General features: G+C 45.5%; 1 protein-coding gene and 1 pseudogene across 3 annotated transcripts in view; both read right to left on the bottom strand.

The window, feature by feature from the left end:
* agap1 (ArfGAP with GTPase domain, ankyrin repeat and PH domain 1) overlaps window positions 1-21,310 on the bottom strand; it is a 959,457-nt gene that overhangs the window by 916,318 nt on the left and 21,829 nt on the right. The gene's annotated exons all lie outside the window — the stretch shown is intronic.
* On the bottom strand, window positions 19,365-19,508 carry LOC119962531 (annotated as a pseudogene).

The raw sequence follows: 21,310 nt of genomic DNA, 5'->3' as shown, positions 1-21,310 counted from the left end.
AAGCAAACTTGGCAAGTTGCTCTAATGCATTGTGTAGATGGTGATGTGCATCAGTGATGGAGGGGGTGAATGCTTGCAATGGTAGAAGAGGGGGTCAATCAAGCCGGCTGCTTTGTCCTGGATAGTATCAAGCTTTTAGAATATTCCTGGAGCTGCACTCATGGGGGAAAAGTGGAGAGTACTCCATCCCATCACACTCCTGAGTTGTGCCTTGTCAATAGATGGTGTACATGTTTTAGAAATCTGGAGGGGAGTTACTCACGACAGATGACCCAGTCTATGACCTACTCTCCTCGCCACAATATTGATATGGCTCGTCCATTTAAGCTTTGATCAATGGTAACCCCCAGGATGTTGATGGTGGGGATTTAGGAAAGGTAATGCCATTGAATGTCGAGGGAGATGATCAGATTTTCTCTTGTTGGGATGTTTGCTTGACATTTGTGTGGTGCAAATGTTACTTGCCGCATATCAACCTACACCTGAATTGCTTCATTATCTCAATACAATACAGTGATCAAATAAGCTGATCCACTTGTCATTCAAAGCCACTACTCCAGGGTTACTAAATCACAGTGTGCAAATTTTGAAACATTTGTTGTATGGGCAGAAAATAATCAATGCATAGTTGAGCTTATCTTTGAAGCAACACAGATATCTGCCGAGTTACTTTTAAATACTTCGCCCACTAGAGTTTTGAAAATTTGGGAACACAATAGATAAGTTGTTTAAAAAACAGGAGAAATGGTTAAAAAGAAAGCAGTTTGGCATTTTCTTAGTAAACACTTCTAATGGTGTGACAATACAGATTTGAAAAACTACAACAGTAAGAGCCACAACCCCATCATGGTCCATGTCGAAACATTAGATAATTATTTGGCCTGTTTCTCTTTCTCTCCTTAAGAACAATGGCCCAGGCAGATCACAGCTACTTTCAGGCAATGACTGCTGCTAATAGCAGCTGAAGAAACTAATCTTGGATTTGTTCCATCAACAAACACTTGAGACTTTGCAAAGTCTGGCAACTCACCACGCCTGCTACCGCATGTGTGGAAGAGCCAAGATCACAGGCCATGAAGAGGTAGAGGCTCCCACTGCTACATAGTTTCAAATTAATCAATGATCATTTCAGTTGAAAATGAAAGAAACATTAAATTAATAAACATCAAACTGCTTTCTACTTTAGCATGTCAAATGTTTTTCTCCAAATATAATTCACCTTTTGTATTCCAAAACGTGCAAAGACAAAAATGGACTTGTGGAGATTTCAGGGATTCTTCAAAGAAGGAAACGTTTATCCCTCTTTCAAGACTTGCTGTCCATGCAGCATTTTCTAGCAGAATGGTCAGGCGATTACTTTTGGACCTCTGCCATTACTCAGCCAGCGTGCTCAGTAACTTTTCCCTCCTTTCTTTAAAGTACACAGCCTCAAGCTAGGGGAGGCGAACAAAACTGGATGGAAGAAAATGTCTCAGAAGCTACTCCAATCTGTTCGGAATCAAACAAACCACTTCACCAGCAGTTCTCCTGGCTTTCCAGCTGTAAATGATTGTGACAGGCTACCACAGCAGGTGTCCTGATGGAGAGAATGGAATGATTTCAACGTTTTACTCTTTGTTTACCATATCCCGTAATGCCTATAATGCAGGCAAATTAAACCACCTAGAGAGAGTTGTCAAAGGAAATTGGCTGATCTTCAACAGTAATGTTTTTAAAATGGGCCTCTATTAAGACTTGTGGAATCGCATCTGACCTATGAGCACCTCAAATTTAATTCCTGCACATTAAGGGGTGGGGACAAGCAGCAACTTTTATTTATATCACACCATTAACATTATAAAATGATCTGAGACACTTTGTAGAAGCACTATGCAACAAAAATTGAAACCGAAACACCAAAATGGATATGAGGGCAGGCAACCAAAAGCTCAGTCAAGGAACATCTGAAAGAAGGAAAGCAAGGTAAAAAGGCAAGGAAGTTTAGGGATGGAATTTCAGAGCTTAAGGCTCTGACAGGTGAAGGCACAGATGATATATTAAAATTAATTTGTCCAGGGGCAGCATGGTGGCGCAGTGGATTAGCCCTGTAGCCTCACGTTGCCGAGGTCCCAGGTTCGATCCCGGCTCTGGGTCACTGTCCGTGTGGAGTTTGCACATTCTCCCCGTGTTTGTGTGGGTTTCACCCCCACAACCCAAAGATGTGCAGGCTAGGTGGACTGGCCACACTAAATTGCCCCTTAATTGGAAAAAATGAATTGGGTACTCTAAATTTATATTTAAAAACATTTTTTTTTAAACAAAAAAATTAATTTGTCAATGGGATGTGAGCAAGGCCAGCATTTATTGTCCATCCTTAACTATCCTTAAACTGAGTGGCTTGTTAGTGGCCATTTCAAAGGGCAGTTAAGAGTAAACCACATTTCCATGAGTCTGGAGTCATATGTAGGTTAGACCAAGTAAGAATGGCAGGTTTCCTTCCCTAAGCAGCATGAGTGAACAAAATTATTTTACTGGTATGTCCTATGGAGGGCAGCACGGTGGCACAGTGGATTAGCCCTGCTGCCTCATGGCGCCGAGGTCCCAGGTTCGATGCCAGTTCTGGGTCACTGTCCATGTGAAGTTTACATATTCTCCCCATGTTTGTGTGGGTTTCGCCCCCACAACCCAAAGATGTGCAGGCTAGGTAGATTGACCAAGTTTAATTGCCCCTTAATTGGAAAAAATGAATTGGGTACTCTAAATTTATTTTTAAAAATGTATATCCTATGTTTTTTTCATGGATGGAACTATCTGTCTGGACTCTACGCAGAACAATACTTTTTAACTGTACCTCGGTACACGTAATAAATCAAATTCAATCCAATTGATGATAGCTTTATGGTCACCATTACAGAGACTAGGTTCAATTCTTAATTGAATATAAATTCCACCAGCTGCCATGATGAAATGTGAATCCATGTCCCAGGGCTTTAGTCTGGATTTCTAGCCCAGTGACATTACCACCATTACTCCATCTTTATCATTCTGAACCAATACTTCACAGCGATCACCTACCCTGAATAATTTCATTTTAATCTAAAAATGTGGTATGTAGTAATTCCAAAGTAGGTCTTATTTAAACCAAGATTACACAACTGAGAACCACATGAGCAATTATTTTTCACTGCGTTTTCACTGATGAGTACAGCTGGAGCATGGAAGTACCCGACGCCTCAACAATTTCTGTCCTCTGCTACACGCCACAGGAAAGTTATTTTTTAATATAAATTTAGAGTATCCAATTCTTTTTTCCAATTAAGCGGCAATTTAGAATGGCCAATTCATCTATCCTGCACATCATTTTGGGTTGTGAGGATGAGACCAATGCAGACATGGGGAGAATGTGCAATCTCCACACAGACAACGACCCAGGCAGGGATCGAACCCGGGTCCTCGGTGCCCTGATGCAGCAGTGCTAACCACTGCGCCACAGTGCCGCCCACCCCGTGCCACCCCGCCATAAGAAAAGTTCAAAACAAAGTTCACTATCCATGATAAACACATTTAATGGTAATCTTTATTAGAGGCCCAAGTATGCTTACATTAACACTGCAATGAAGGCAGCACGGTGGCACAGTGGATTAGCCCTGCTGTCTCATGGCGCCGAGGTCCCAGGTTCGATCCCGGCTCTGGGTCATTGTCGGTGTGGAGTTTGCGCATTCTCCCTATATTTGCATGGGTCTCGCTCCAACAACCTATGTGCACATTAGATGGATTGACCATGCTAAATTGCCCCTTAATTGGGAAAAAAAGAATTGGGTACTCTAAATTTTTTTTTTTTAAAACACTGCAATGAAGTTACTGTGAAAATTCCCCAGTCGCCACAGTCGGGCTTATTTCATTAAGTTAACTAAACTCATGTCATTACCCCATGGAAGAAGACCACTTGTATTCCAGATCTGGTAGCAGCAACAGTCTGTTGATATGACATCCATTAAATGAGGCATGAATATTCAGAGCATCTATTCTCCCCATATACATTACACAGCATACCACTGAATCGAAGATTACCTGGGGCTAAATTTACAAATAAAAATATATTGTTGTCTGGAGAGCAAGAATAATTAGAATAAAAGTCAGAGAGTAAACTCAATAATGTTTATGCTTCCTTTAAGGAGCTTGTGCTTGTAGGGCCAAAGAAAAAGGTGTAATATGGTTGCCTTGATTCTCCAGCACATGCTTCCTTCAAGCGCGATTCCTTTTTTTAAAACTTAGAATATTCAATTTTCTTTTTCCTCGACGCCACGAGGCAGTCAAGCACGATTCCTCACTGGATGTGTGGGTTTATTGAATTTGCTTATGGATTAAATGTTTGAGAAGGAAGAACAAACCAACTTTGGAAAACTCAGAAACAGAATTTGACTGTTTTGGTTATAGGAAACAAAGTACTACAAACCCTAACGGGAACGGAATGCCTTGAATTTTCACCTTTCAAAACCAATGAGGACCAGTCAATAAGAACTCTCTTTCCCCCACAACATTTGAATTAAGACTGGAGGTATAAATCTTCACGCTGCCAATCCAGAGAAGCACATTTAACTTTTAAAAGTAATCCACGCAAATCACACATGCCGTCATCATTCTGCAACCACCAGATCATCCTAAACAGACATTAATCCACCAGCGGCACGGTGGCACAGTGCTTAGCACTGCTGCCTCACAGCGTTAGGGACTACAGTTAGATTCTGAATTTGGGTGACTGTGTGGAGTTAACACATTCTCCCCGTGTCTGTGTGGGTTTCCTCTGGGTGCTCCGGTTTTCTCCCACAGTCCAAAAATGTGCAGATTAGGTGGATTGGCCATGCTAAAATTGCACCTTAGTGTCCGAAAGGTTTGATGGTGTTGCTCGGTTAAGGGGATAGGGTGGTGACCTGACCCTGTGTGGGGTGCTCTTTCAGAGGGTCAGTGCAGACTTGATGGGCCAAATGGCCTTCTGCACTGTAGGGATTCTATGAAATTATTGGGGAAGGAGGAGGACCCCTCCTTCTACAAACTGGACTGGGCTCATTAACGTTCTGGCCAAAACCAAAGGTGAATGAGCCACCAAGAGCTGTGATAGTCTGCTTTCACGGCTACCAGTGAAGGAAAAAGCGTTGAGATGGGTGAAGCTGAATCGAGGTGTGAGGTGGGAAGGCGGTGATATTCTTACGTACCAGGATCTCATGGCGGAGCTGGCAAGAAGACAGGTGGCCTTTGGTCGGGCGAAGGCAGCATTGTATAAAACCAACGCGAGGTTTGCAGTGATCTACCCAGCGAAGCTGAGGCTCACACATAAATCCAGGGACTACTACATTCAGACTGAAGGCCTGGATTGAATTGAGTTTGGGCTTTGCTATTATCTTTTTATCTTTTATCCTTCTTTTCGGTTGTGTTTGTGAGGAGATGGTTTTGGGACTTTAGGGTAATTTGTTGGATTTGTTTCTTCATAATCTGAGGGATTATTGTGTTGGGTTGGAAGTTCTAAGTATGGGGGGCCTTTGAGTTGGTTTTCTTTTTGATATTGGGTGGGGATTCTGGCAGGGGACATCTCGCTAGACAACGTACGTTGGCTACTGAATGGGAGCGAGGGGGGGCACAGTCATTGGAATCTGTATGGACAGGTTTCAATGGGCCCGAGAGCGGTGAGTGGTGGGGGGATGGGAACAATACTGGGAGAAGTGGTTTTGAGAGGAAGTGGCTGGGTGGCTTCTGGGAATGAGGTGTGTGTGTGTGTGTGTGGGGGGGGGGGGGGGGGAGAGAAGAGAGATAGGTGGTTGACGGTGACTAGGGGTAGGGCTGGGAGTAGTTGTTATGACAAATAGGAGGGAGGGGTGAGAGACCCCCTAGTCCATTTGATAACGTGGAATGTGTAGACAGTTGATGAGACCGGTGAAGCGAGCAAGTGTTTTCTCGCATTTGAAGAGCTTCAACGCTGATCTGATGCCGTTGCAAGAGACCCCCTGAGGGTGAAGGACCAGCTGAGGCTTCAGAAGGGCTGGGTGAGTCAGGTGTTCCACTCGGGCTTTGATAATAGAGCCCGGGGGTAGCGATACTGGTGGGTAAGAGAATGAGGTTCCAAATAGAGTAGTGGTGCTGACCACAGAGGCGGGTACGTTATTGTAACGGGTGGTTTAGATGGGAGGTTAGTGGTGCTAGTTAACATGTATGCCCCAAATTGGGATGACGTATGGTTTATGAGGAAGATGTCGGCTGCCATACCGGATGTGGATACACACCAGTTAATACGGGGGGTGGGGAGTGGACCCATGGAGGTTTTTGCATCCGTGGAATAGGGAGTATTCGTTCCTCTCGGCAGTTCACAATGTGCATTCAAGGATTGACTTTTTATTATGGGGAAGGCGCTGTTGGCCGGATGAGAAATGCAGACTAGTCAGTGATTGTTCTCTCCGACCATGCTCCACATTGCGTAAATGTGGTCCTGGAGAAGGGGCTGGAGTAGAGGCCTGCGTGGAGGTTGGATTTGGGCCTGTTGCCGAACCCAAACCTTTGTGCAAAGACAGGAAAGATGTTTGAGGACTACTTGGGGTTTATTAGGAATGGGGAGGTTTCCCGTACCAGCCTCCCCGGACAGGCGCCGGAATGTGGCGACTAGGGGCTTTTCACAGTAACTTCATTGAAGCCTACTCGTGACAATAAGCGATTTTCACCGTCAGTGGTGTGGAAGACGTTGATGGCAGTAGTGAGGGGTGAGATCATCTTGTTTAAGGCTCAGGTGGACAGGGAGGCAAGAGAGGAGTGGCAGCAGTTGGTTGAGGAAATTTTGGAGGTGGATGGAAAGTATGCAGAGGATCTTACTCTGGATCTTCTGGTGAAGAGAAAGGAATTACAGGCAAGGTTTGACCTTTTGCCCACAGGAAAAGCGGTTCGGCAGTTGAGGCAAGCAGAGGGGCAGTGTACAAGTATGAGGAGAAGGCCAACCGCTTTCTGGCGGGCCAGCTCCGCCGACTGGCAGCTGTGAGAGATTGTTCAGGTTCAGGATGGGACGGGGGAGATGGTGGCGGCACCGGATTAGGTGAACAAGGCATTAAGGAGTTTTATAAAACTTTGTATAGGTCGGAGCCTCCGGAGGATGAGTCAGACATGAGGAAGTTTTTGGGGCAGTTGGAGTGTTCCAAAGTAGAGGAGAAGAGGGCAGGGTTGGAAGACCAAGTGAGATGGAAGGGGTGCAGGTGGGGATACGGAGGATGCAGACGAGTAGGGCAATGGGGCTGGATGGTTTCCCAGTGGAGTTTTCTAAAAAGCTTTTGGATAAGCTAGCTGTTGGTGGAGATGTTTGAGGTTGTGGTGGCTATGGGGGGACTGCTAGAGACAATGGTACAGGCATCCATTTCATTGCTGCTAAAAAAAGGGCAAGGACCCGGTGGAGTGTGGGTCGACGTATAGGCCAATATTTCTGCAGAATGCGGATGCCAAGATTTTGGCTAAGGTGCTGGCGCTCAGGTTGGAGGAATACCTCCTGAATGTGATTGAGGAGGATCAGACGGGGTTCGTAAAGGGCTGAAAGTTGTCGTTGAACATGTGGTGTCTCTTAAATGTGGTGCTTTCACCGGTAGAAGGGAGGGAGCCATGGAGGTGTGGTGGCGTGGGATGCAGAGAAGGAGCTTGATCGTGTGGAGTGGAGCTATTTATTTGCGGTTTTGGGGAGAGATTTGGGATTGGGCCCAAGTATGTGGCATGGGTTAAATTGTTGTATAAAGATCCGAAGGCAAGCATGCGCACGAATGAGGTAAATTCAGGGTACTTTCCATTCCATAGGGGAACGAGGCAGAGGTGTGCAATGTCCACCCCCTCCTGTTCACACTGGTAATGGAGCACTTGGATATCGCGCTGAGGTGCTCAGGTAAATGGAAGGGGATAGTAATGGGGGGACAGGAGTGGAGTACAGGGTGTCTCTGTATGCTGATGATCTGTTGTTGTAAATCTCCAACCTGGACTTTTTTTTATACGGGATATAATGGGACTGCTCACGAGATTTGGGTTTTTTCAGGCTATAAGTTAAATTTGGAGGGGAGTGAGTATACTGTGGTGTCTTCTCCGGGTGCGAGGGCTGGTTCAGGGAAGTTGTCATTTTGGTACTTGGGAATGCAGGTGGCTCGAGATTGGGCCCGGCTCTGTAAGTTGAATTTTAAAAGCCTGGTGGGCAAGGTCACTGTGGATTTACCGAGATGGGAAAGCCTTTCACTATCGTTGACAGGTCAGGGGCAGGCAGTTAAGCTGGACATTCTGCTGCAGATTTTATTTTTACTTTAGTGCCTACCGTTCTTTCATGGGGGTGTGTGGGTAGGTAAGATGACAAGGATTAGGAGGACAGTGTTACAGAGATGGCAACAGGGGGGCCTGGCTCTTCTGAACCTGATGCACAAGCTGTTTAGCACAGGGCTAAATCGCTGGCTTTGAAAGCAGACCAAGCAGGCCAGCAGCACGGTTCCCGTAACAGCCTCCCCGAACAGGCACCGGAATGTGGCGACTAGGGGCTTTTCACAGTAACTTCATTGAAGCCTACTCGTGACAATAAGCGATTTTCATTTCATTCAATTTAATTGAGGCGGTGAATGTGAAGGTGCGGGGCTGGAGCAGGAGGCAGAGACATTGTGGTTCAGGATCAAGGCAGGCTCTTGTAAGGGGTTGGGGTTGCGGGCTCTGGCAACTGCACTGCTCCAGTTTGTACCAGGGAAGTACTCGGGGAGTCCATTAGTGGTGGCCCTGCTGAAGATATGGATGCAATTTCAGCCAGAACTTTAGATTAGGCGTAGGGTTGAAGTTGATGCCGATCCGAGGGAACCATGGGTTTGAGCCAGTGAGGAGGGATGCAAGGTTTCGGGTATGGGAGGAGCGATGGGTGATTGGAATTAAGGACCTATTTCTAGAAGGGCGGTTTGCGAGCTTGGAAGAGTTGGGGAAGAATTTTGAGATCCCACAGGGGGAGGTTTCCAGGTATATGCAGGTGTGGGATTTCGCGAAAAAGGTTTTTCTGACTTTTCAGGTGGCAGCACCCTCCTCGTTGTTGGAGGGAGTGTTGTCAGTGATTGGGGCTGGAGAAATTGTGGAGGTCTTTCTTATCGGCGATCTTGCACGTGGGTTTGGAGCCCAGTCCCCTGGGGGCCATATTTGGGTTGTTGGACTTTCCAAAGCTGCCGTCGGGTGCGTGGGCAGATGTGTTAGCCTTCGCCTCGCTAATCGCTCGCAGGCGGGTCCTGTTGGGTTGGAGGTCAGTCACTCCACCCTGTGCCTCATTGTAGTTGGGGGATCTAATGGAGTTTTTGTATTTGGAAAATGTGACATTTTCTTTGAGGGATCAAGTGAGGAGGTCCACAAGAAATGAGGTTTATTTGTATTACATTTCAAAGAGCTGGTTACCGTCAGCTGTCAAGGGGGGGCAAAGTGGGGCATTTGATTGAGGTTACTGGGGGCGGGGGGTTGGACGTTTGTGTTGTTTTTCTTTACGATGTTGTGTGTTTAAAATATTAAAATATCAAAGACTTGAATAAAAATATTTTCAAAAACAAAATTTTCCATTCTGTCTCTTTTGCCCTCAATCCAATCTTTATTTTCCTCTCTTGCTGTACTTAATTTGACATTGAATTCACCCACTTTAATTTATACTCCTTCTCAGTCCTCACAGTTAATATCGCAATCCTTCAATCTGACTAATTAAGGAGATATACAGTTGCTTGCCCTGTTCACTGAGATGCGTTATCAGATTGCACTTTCAGGAACTTGCTGTACAAAAAATGTAAAAACTCAACGTCCAAGGGCAAAGCAAACTAATGGCAAATGCCACAAATGCGCTGCTAATGTAAAATCTAACCCATCAGTAAATTAAAACTCCATTTTCATTGCAGCCCTCCCAAAAGAGGATTATACCCTCTGTTTCCAGAAATATTGCAGCCCTCCCAAAAGAGGATTATACCCTCTGTTTCCAGAAACCAAGTATCACTGGCAAACAATACAATACAAGCAACCACTGCTGGTGCCACCATTTTGATCTGGCTGCAGGAAAACTGTACTCTCAAAAGCCCATTCTCTCCAATGCCCTGTGACAGCTGCCAATCCTTCTGCCATCTTCCCTTCGTCCACACACACTACCGTTCCTTCCCCTCTGCCCCCACCCCCACCCCACAGGCAAAGAACCTGCACAGCCCAGCAAAATATGGCGTACCGTTGTGGCATATACAGGACTTCCCACTTAGATAAGGAAAACCACTTGTCTGACGCATAAAGTCATAATAGCAAGTTTACAGCAATGTTACATCCTGCTGTACTGTTGTCATGAAACCCACTCAAGGGCAGCACGGTGGCCTAGTGGTTAGCACAACCGCCTCACGGCGCTGAGGTCCCAGGTTCGATCCCGGCTCTGGGTCACTGTCCGTGTGGAGTTTGCACATTCTCCCCGTGTCTGCGTGGGTTTTGCCCCCACAACCCAAAAATGTGCAGAGTAGGTGGATTGGCCACGCTAAATTGCCCCTTAATTGGAAAAAGTAATTGGCTAATCTAAATTTAAAAAAAAAATAAAAAAATGAAACCCACTCAATATAAAACAGGCAAAATCTGAACACAGTGCTGCATTATACTGGGGAACAACTCACTCATTATAAATGGGATATTAAAATGTGCTTTTCTTGAAACGGGTTGTGCAGCTGATAGTTTGTGAAAGATCAACACATTCTGGTAATGTTGCCAAATGTAAGGGTTTGCACTTTAGTGTGGTACATTCATTAGATCATCTGCCCGACTGTATTCCTACCATTATTAATCAATTCTTCAATCTTACTCTATTGACTTGAAACTTCCTACCATGTCTTCCCCTCCCCACCTAGCCTCTTTCTTTCACCCTTTCCTCAATGTGCTGATTCACACAAGGGAGAATGTCATCATGGCTGCCAGCACCCTTGATTATCTTGCCAAAATGACTTATTTAGACTAAAACTGTTAGCAGCAATAAGCTATTCAACTCTGGAAAGCAACACAAAACAAGTCTGACTTTGCTCTCAACCATCATGATTGAATTCAGTGCATCTGTGCAACTTTCAATCAGCCAGGATTCCTACTTTTGATTACCAGACAATGGTCCTTACCAGCAAACACACAGACATCAGGCAAGGTCGGCATTTGGTCAAGCTGCAATGATTCAAGCTGGAATTAAATTTGGAGGTGAAGAATGGACATTAGCAAGGCTGTTATGTTTCCCAGCATGAATCAGTGATTTTCAGAGCAGGGACAAGTGAAGGAAAGATCTTTTAAAAATAACATTCAGAACAACAAGGGACACGTCTCCCCCAGCAGTTCAATTTGTTCTATGACTCAGTCCTTTCTTTCCAAACAGTTTGAATCATAAAGAATAATCAAAGCTTTAAAAGACAAACTATGGGAATTTCAATCCTGGCTTTTGTTAATACTAGTAATGTCTGCATGGATTTCCTCCGGGTGCTCCGGTTTCCTCCCACAAATGCCGAAAGATGTGCTGTTAGGTGAATTGGACATTCTGAATTCTCCCTCAGTGTACCTGAATGGACGCCGGAGTGTGGTGACTAGGGGATTTTCACAGTAACTTCATTACAGTGTTAATGTAAGCCTACTTGTGACAGTAATAAAGATTATTATTACTTGAGCATTCATTTTTAGGGCAGTTAAAATTGTTAGCTTGTCAAGAAACCCCTAAGCAATGTAATGAGGGAAGACTACAAACCCTGCCACACAGAAGGAACTAGTGCAAAGACACAACATCTTAAAACACTTGAAGCTAATTCCATGAACATCTTAAACACTTGAAGCAAGATCACTTCAAATAGATCATAAGCTGCACTTAAGATACATTTGTAACAAAAAGATTCAAAGTAAAAGCTTGGAGTGTTTCTGAAGCAGCTTCTGCTAATTCAACACTCTATTTGAGAAATCAATAAGCAGAGGGAGATAAAATAGTCGCTACAAAGAGTACAGTTTGTCAAGGAATACACTGGCGTAAAATGCTGAAACCTATTTGTTAGGCTTATGAATTATGTACTTACATCAAAATGTATCTATCTGTTACTCATTGTACATGTCATTTCATATTTGCACTAAACACCAAGTGATATTTTTTCCCTTCAATTTCTCCTGCTGGGATGTTCCTTGCACCACTCTCCAAAACCATTGCAGACAAGATACCGCTGCAAGTGCTCTTTGAGCCAGTCAGTGGGAAACATCTTTGAACTATCATGAGGCACCTCCGACACAAGTGTGAAAATGTCACGGCATTTATCACAATTGAATGTTTGTCTGTTTTCACGCTACTTCCTAGGCAGGAAACGTAGCCACTATTGTTACAGAGACAAGAGCATAAAATATAGATATTCCATTGCTCAGCCTCCCAGCTCCTCTTCATGCCGAACAGATGCTGCTAAAAGCCAAGAAATGTGTTATTTTTCAGTGCTAAGATAGTGGATCTGAATAGAACGAATAGCGTATCAAGGCTAATTTTCACAAGTATTTCAAAGGAAGGTCATGCAGGCATGCAAATTTTGTTCCTTCTAGCTGATTTACTGATGTATTCCCCACGCCAGCTCATAGAAATGAATACTGATTAAATGAGTAGGACTCTAGATAAGTTGCTTAAAGATTGCTGCAATCCTAGAGCCACCAGGTCCAACAATATCTTCTTAATTACAAGGTCTGTTGCATTTTGTTTACAAACTGCACTGTTGTTTGTGATTCCCATGGACCCAGGAGTCAGAAAGTAAGCTTTTAAAGAACACAAATACCATAAAGCCTGGCTAAATTAGCATGTCATGTGAATCTCATGAATTGGTGGAGGGGGGACAAATTAATTAATTATGTACAGCAGTCATTAAAAGCAGGTTAAATCAGTATTAGATCATGCAGGAGATAATGATTCATCACATCAAAAATGCCAACCCCAGTAGCATTCTAACACACAGAACATCATGGGCTGGATTCTCCGCCGGCAGGATGTCACATTTTGCCAGCAGCCGGGGGGTTCCCGACAGCGTGGGGCTGCCCCACAATGGGAAACCCCACTGACCAGCATAACGGAGCATCCGCCAGCGGGGTGAAACAGAAATGTGGAGCGGCGGGGCGGAGAATCCATGTGTTCAAATCCAGGGTTTTAACATGTTATCTAGACTGACATTCCAGTGCAGTACTACGGGAATGTTGGATTACTGTCTTTCAGTCCCACTTTGGTCCCATCTAACCTCTGACTCAGGTTGATGTAAAAATACCACGGCACTATTTATAAGAACAGAGGAGCTCTCCCAGATATTGTGGCTAATATTTACCCCTCAATCAATGCCACTAATAAATAAATTACCTCAGCATTATCACACAGCTGTTTGTAGGAGTTTACTGTACTCAAATTGGCTGTCGTGTTTCCTAGAACAGTGACTACAGTAGTACTTTAATCACTATTGTAACTGTTATGCCATCCCGGGATGCTGCACAGTCAATTCCAGCCCCACTTGACCTGGAGTCGCAACAATCAATTAATTCTTAGAAAATACCCCGTGATGTGGAGCGACGCACTGGTTTAATTCTTCACAAGTTGAGAGCAGTCTATGGTCTTTAGGGACTGTGGCCTCATTTACATGTACATGAAACGCTTTGCGGTATTTTGTTAACATTCTTTCTTCCGGGGCAGCACGGTGGCCTAGTGGTTAGCACAACCGCCTCACGGCGCTGAGGTCCCAGGTTCGATCCCGGCTCTGGGTCACTGTCCGTGTGGAGTTTGCACATTCTCCACGTGTCTGCGTGGGTTTCGCCCCCACAACCCAAAAATGTGCAGAGTAGGTGGATTGGCCACGCTAAATTGCCCCTTAATTCAAAAAAATAATTGGCTAACCTAAATTTAAAAAAAACATTCTTTCTTCCTCTGAAATAAAACACCACCCCGCAAAAGACAACTTCTGAATGTCAAAGTTACTTTGCATCATCTTTTTTTATTTTATTTAGTGTACTCAATTCATTTTTTCCAATTAAGGGGCAATTTAGAATGGCCAATTCACCTACCCTGCACATCTTTGGGTTGTGGGGGCGAAACCCATGCAAACACGGGGAGAATGCGCAAACTCCACACGGACAGTGACCCAGAGCCGGGATCGAACCTGGGACCTCAGCGCCGTGAGGCAACAGGGCTAACCCACTGAGCCACCGTGCTGCCTTACTTTGCATCATCAAGACAATTCATTAATCTTCAGCCAACCTCAGATAATGCACATCAATAGCCTTTTCTACTAGATCCCGAATACCACAATACCTTTAGCTCTGAAAACTATGCAGCCACTGTAGCCCTTGGTGGCAGTCTCAAATGTCTTCAGCTGCCGCCTAGGGTAATTGAAACGGATTCAGTCCCTATGACCAAAGTCGCCCCGTTTCCAAATTTTATTAAATTGAGAATCGTATGATTCATCTTAAATTTAAGAACGTAAATCTTTGCACACGGCCAAATTTTATGTATTAATTCATGGGATGAGAGCATCATTGGTACAGCCAGTATTTATTGCCCATCCCTAAACTCTCTTGAGAAGGTGGTGGTGAGCTGTTTTCTTGAACCGAATCACTGCAGCGCATCTGGTGCAGGTCCACCCACAGTGCTGCGAGGGAGGGAGTTCCATGTATTTGGTCTGGCAACAGTGATGGAACAGATATATAGTTCCAAGTCTGGATGGTGGGAGATTACTTTGTAGCTGGTGGACAGGGTTCGACTCCGGAGTTGAGTTACTCAGCACAGAATTCCCAGAATCCGATCTGCTCTTATAGATGCAGCATTCAAATGGCTGGTCCAGTTAAAATTCTGGTCAATGATAACCCCCCCAGGGTGCGATAGTGGGGATTCAGCGATGATAATGCCATTGAATGTCATGGAGAGATGGTTAAATTCTCTTTTTGGAGATGGCCATTATCTCATGCGAATGTTACTTGCATTCAAATCCAATACATAGGTAAAATGATTATGGGGTTACAACACTGCTACTTAACATGCCCATCCACTGATGTTTCATATTATTATGCACAGGATATAGACTTCCTCCAGTCTTTTACAATTTTTACACCTGCTTAATGCTATAGTTCAAATCATGTGCCACTTCTGGTTAAATGAGCAACTGCACTCTCAAAATAAAAATCATAAATAAGTCAGAACTGGAATCAAATAGTCTCTGAAATTCAATCCTCAAAACATTTGGATATCATTCTTGCAGTTTACTCAGTTGATGACCTCACATCGCTTCTTATGGTATGGGGTTGGGAGTACATACCTAAATTTACACAAAATTACATTACAAACTTTCGGATCGTCCATTCAGACTGGAGCCTGTGGTACTATCTCTGTATTAAAGACACTCAGTGATTGGCCTCCACAGGCTTCTGTGGCAAAGAGTTCCACAGATTTACCACCCTCTGGGGAAAAAATACCTCATCATCTCTGTTTTACAGGCGGTACGTGGTGCAGTGTTTAGCACTGGGACTCCAGCGCTTTGGACCTGGGTTCAAATCCCGGCCTTGGGTCACTGTCCTGCTGGAGTTTGAATGTTCTCCCCGTGTCTGCATGGGTTTCACCCCCACAACCCAAAGATGTGCTGCTTAGGTGGATTGACCATGCTAAATTGTCCCTTAATTGGAAAAAAATTAATACTCGGGTACTCTAAAAAAAAAATTTTAATCTGTTTTAAAGGATAGTCACTTCAGTCTGAGGCTGTGCCCTCGGGTTCTAATTTTTCCTACTCGTGGAAACAGTCTCCCCATGTCCACTCCATCCAGGCCTCGCAGTATTCTGGAAGTTTCAAGAAGATCCCCCTTGTCCTTCTAAACCCCAATGAGTACAGACCCAGAGTCCTCAACCATTCCTCATATAACAAGCTCTTCATTCCTGGAATCATTCTTATGAACCTCCTCTGGACCCTTACCAAGGCCAGCACATCCTTCTTTAGATACGGGGCCCAAAACTGCTCACAATACTCCAAATTGGGTCTGACCAAAGCCTTATACAGCCTCAGAAGTACATCCCTGCTCTTGTATTGTAGCCATCTCGTCATGAATGCTGATAGTACGTTTGCCTTCCTAACTGCCAACTGACATTTACCTTAAGGAATGGTGAACTAGGACTCCCAAGTCCCTTTGTGCTTCTGATTTCCTAAGCCTTTTCCCCATTTAGAAAATAGTCCATGCCTCCATTCTTCCTACCAAAATGCATAACCTCACACTTTTTCACAACCCCCCCCCACCCAACCCAGATACATGACAGATACATATTCCATGACTACAGGAAATAATTCAGCAACAAATACAAAAAAAGTGTGCATGAATAATGTACAAAAAATATGCTCATAAGCATCAGTTATCTGCATCATCTAAAACAAAGGGAGAACTTTTCACAGCCAGGTTCAGAATTTACAAATCATGGCCAATTACATTCCCCTCCTGAAATTTAAAATGACAGCAGTTACTATCATGGACTGCCATCTTACTTCATTTCCCCTTTACATCAACACCCTCCCACCCTCCTATACCCTTCTAGGGCTGCATTTTCCCCTCTTTGACCACCATCTGTTCCATGCCTCCAACCCGCTGTATCCACACCAACCTAAATTCCCCCTTTTCTCTGCTTCCCTCCTTCAGCTCCTTGCGTTGGTTCCACCATCCTCCAATCTGTAATCCTGTTCAACCCCCAAAAATGTCACACACACTGAAAGTAGATAACTGAAATATTTATAACAGGACATGAAATATAACTGTTTGCCTTTCATTCAACAGCACTATTTGAAATATATCCCTGCAGCTGGCTGTAACATTTATTGCAACAGACATTCATATTCTTAGCCAGCTGCTTCTTGATGTCATTATACTTGCAGGTGACAGGGAGCAGCAAATATCAAAGCAAATAGTCAGCATCTTAGTTTAGCCATGTCCACATTAATATATTTTTTAAAATATTTTTATTTGCCATATTTTCACCATGCAAAGAACAAAAAACAACAAAACCACCCCAACAATATAAAACCTAAAACACGGACTCTTAAATCATAAATGAAAAACAAACCCTCTGCCCCTTACCATTCAATGGCAACCAACTCCCGAAAGTACACGATAAACAAACCCCAAGAACCCCTTCTTTGCCCCCTCAGCTAAAACTTCACCTTCTCCAGGGTCAAAAACTCCAGCAAATCCCCTGTCCTCCTCCAGGGTGCACCCTTAAATCGAGAGCGGCGCCATTGCCAGTGCCCACAACCTCGATCCCCTACACGAGCCCTCCTCCATCTTAACCCACCAAATCTCCTCTCCTTCCCCCTTAACCCAGCCCGCAGTCTTCGCATTTGTCGCCCAGTAATAGTACAGTAAGTTTGGGAGGCCTGCCTGTCACCCTCTCTCCATTTTAACTGCCTGCACCAGGCCGGCCAATGACAGAGGGAGGTTCTCCCACCTTGCCAAATCGGCCTTTACCCTCTCCCACCAAACTAGTAAAATGATACCTTCGGAGCACACCCCAATCCCACATCACATGCACCCCCAACTACCTAAAGTGGGTTGCCGCCAGACAAAATGGCAGCCCTCCTCCCATTTCCGTTTGGGAAACCAGAAAATGCTCGCTCTTGCCTAGGTTCAATTTAAACCCGGAGAACAATCCAAATTTTTCGAGCAGCCCCATTATACTTCCCACCAACGTGCTCATCTCTTAGATCTACAGCAGCAGATCATCAGCACATAAGGATACCCTATGCTCCACCTCTTCACTATCCCATTCCAAAACCCCAAGCTCCTTAGCGCAATGGCCAAAGGCTCTGTAGCCAATGCAAACAACAGGGGGAGAGGACACCCCTGCCTTGTACCTTGGTGCAGAGCAAAGTACCCAAATTCATATTATTACTGCAAACACTCGCCATCAGCTCCCGAGATACAGCAGCCGTACCTACGCCGCGAACCTCAGTCCAATTCCAAATCTAAGACCGCCTTCCAATAACCCCGCTCTACCCGATCAAATGGCTTTTCTGCATCAAGTGCCAACAGCACCGCCGTCTCCTTTCCCTCAGCCAGCGACATGATCACATTTAACAACCGTCTCACTTTAGAGAACATCTGCCTTCCCCTCATGAACCCCGTCTGATCCTCTCCTGTCGCCTTCGGGATACATCCTTCCAACCTTGCCAATATCGTGGCATCTACATTCAGTAGGGGTATGGGCCTTTGCGACTAACACTCCACCGTGTCCTTATCTTTCTTTTTATTAAAACAAATTTAGAGTACCCAATTCATTTTTTCCAATTAAGGGGCAATTTAGCGTGGCCAATGCACCTAACCTGCACGTTTTTGGATGTGGGTGCGAAACCCACACAAACACGGGGAGAATGTGCAAACTCCACACGGACAGTGACCCAGAGCCGAGATCGAACCTGGAACCTCAGCGCGTGAGGCAGCAATGCTAACCACTGCACCACCGTGCTGACCCTTCTCCTTCTTTAACAGCAGGGAAAACGAAGCCTGCCCCAATGTCTGTGGCAAGACCTTCCTACCTACCGCCTCCTCAAACATTCCCACCATCAGGGGTTGTAACGTGCCCTTAAACTTCTTATAATATTCCACTGGGAACCCATCCAGTCCTGCTGCCTTCCCTGAGGTCCTCCTTTCAATTGCCTCCTTTATCTCCTACTTGCCCACCACCCCTCCAGCCCTGCCCTCTTCCTCCAATCTCGGGTACTCCAACATGTCCAGAATCCCCGTCATCTCCCGCTTTTCTCCCAGCAGCTCCAACCTGTACAACTTCTCAAAAACTTTATTGATCTGCTCTGGGGCCACCACTAGCTTCCCCATCTTATCCCGCACCAGGACTCTCCCTGGCCGCCGCCTTCCTCCAGAGCTGGCCAGCCAACATATGTCCCACCTTCTCCCCATGTTCATAGACTGCCCCCTCACCCTTCTCAACTGGCACACCATTTCCCCTGTGGACAATCAGTCAAACCTTGCCTGAAGCTCCTTCCTCCTGGCCAAAAGGGCTGGACCTAGGCCTCCCACGAATCTCCTATTCACCTCCAGAATCTCCTCTACCAATTTTTTGCGCTCCTCTCTCTCTTCCTTGTCCACCTTAGCCTTAAACGAGATAATCTCCCCCCTTACCACTGCCTTCAGAGCCTCCCAGACCACCGATTGGGAAACTTCCCCTGTGCAATTAAACCTCACATATTCCTTAATCACTCTGAAATGAAATAAAAATCTCTCGTCACAAGTAGGCAAAAATGAAATTACTGTGAAAAGTCCCTAGTCGCCACATTCCAACGCATGTTCGGGGAAGCTGTTATGGGAATTGAACCGTGCTGTTGGCCTGCCTTGGTCTTTAAAAGCCAGCTATTTAGCCCAGTGTGCTAAAACCAGCCCCATCCAGCATTTGAGGACATTGCTGGCGTCAGCACACCCGAAGTGCAATGGGCTAGCCTCGTCCTGGGCGAATCCCCTTCTAGATCATGGTTTCACCCCTGCCAGGTAAGTATTGCCACCTTCCCAATCTTATCGCAAAAACTCCAGTCCCCGAACAACCCCACGTTCATTCGGGCCACCCCCTTTTCCAGAACCACATCCACCCAATGCGGCACATGGTCCAAAATCAATATCACTGAATACTCTGACCCCTGCTAATAATGCCTTCCCCACCATAAAGACGTCTATTCTCGAGTACACTTTATGTATCGGGGAGAAAAAGTAATACTCCCGCTCCCTCGTGTGCAGGAACCTCCTCAGGTCCACTCCTCCCATCTCTCTCATGAGCCCAGCCAGCACCTTCGGCCCCTCCCCGACTGGGCCAGCAAGCACGGCTGAGACCTGTCCATTTTCGGCTCCTGCACCATATTCCAGTTTCTCCCCCCACCAGCCCTCAACCCCCCCCTCCCCGATCCAGGGAGGCAGCCTCTTCATAAACCCTGCATCACCCCAGTCGGGGCCATATACACTTGCCAACGCCACAACCTCCCCTCTAACTTACCATACAATGGGGCCTTTTAACTAGTTATGTCACTGACCTTGCAGCCTCAAGCAACTTGCAAAAATAAAGAAATTAAAGTGTATGATCTGGATTAACCCTTAGTTGATCCCTAGCTATTGTTGCACTTAAGTAATGCTTAATATGATTATAGTTAATTATTCTTAATGAGTTCTCATTTAACCCTTTTACCTCTATCATCTTCCCTCACTCTCATGGTTGTAGCTGACTAGAAAAGTAAATTTCTATCACTGAGCCTCACCTGATCTTTCACCCTCAGATGGTTCTCTTGCAGCATCACCGCGTCAGCCTTTAAAATCTTTAAATGTGCAAATACCCTCAACCTCTTCACAAGTACTCCTAATCCCCTCACATTCCATGTTACTATTCTGACTGAGGGCCCCCCCCCCCCCCCCCCCCCAATCATCATGACCCCGGAGGCCGCCCACTGGGCCTGATCTGCCCCTTCCTTTTGTTGCCGTCGAACCCCACCCCCCCAGCCTACTAGAACCCCTCCATCCACTTCCTCTTCAAAACACCTCTCACAGTATCGTCCCTATCTCTCTCCCCCCCCAACCTTTCACACCTCCCAGGCCCATCAAAATCTGTTGAAATAGATTCCAACGTCCACGGCCCATCCCCCCACCACACTCCCGTTCACCAGCCAACCTTCGCTTGTTAGTGTGGTGGCCCCTGCCCAGGCCCCCTCCCAATCCCCTTCGCCATATTATTATTATGGCCCAATCCCTGAAAACAAGTAAAAACAAACAAAGCCAGTGCAAAAAAAACCATGCCCCAGAAAACCGCCATATCCCCAAAGTTTAATATTTTCGTGCCCACTGTAACCTATAGCAGAGGGTACACTACCAGTCTCCATCAACCAACCCAAAAACCAAACCCCCACCCGTTCACCAACACGGGGAGAACAAATAAACATCCTGAAACAAGAAATGAGGCTGTATAAAGCATTTCAACCCCCTTCCTTCAGTCCAGAACCAAATCCAGTCCCATTTCTCATTTTAATCCCAGTTCTTTAGCCTTCACGAATGCCTCCACTGTCTCAAAATAGAAGTCACTCAAATTATAGGTCACCCACAGCTTGGCCGGGTAGGCCACGCTGAACCTCACACCATTACTGTAGAGCGTCGCCTTCATAGAATTATAGAATTTACAGTGCAGGAGGCCATTCAGCCCATCGTGTCTGCACCTGCCCTTGGAAAGAGCAGCCTACCCAAGCCATACCTCCACCCTATCCCCTGTAATCCCAACTAACCTTTTTTTTTTGGACACCGAGGGCAATTTATCATGGCCAATCCA

This window comes from Scyliorhinus canicula, chromosome 2 (assembly GCF_902713615.1).
Source record: "Scyliorhinus canicula chromosome 2, sScyCan1.1, whole genome shotgun sequence".
Lineage (NCBI taxonomy): Eukaryota > Metazoa > Chordata > Chondrichthyes > Carcharhiniformes > Scyliorhinidae > Scyliorhinus > Scyliorhinus canicula.
Note: the sequence above shows the minus strand (reverse complement) of the source record. Positions and strands in the feature narration are given on the sequence as shown.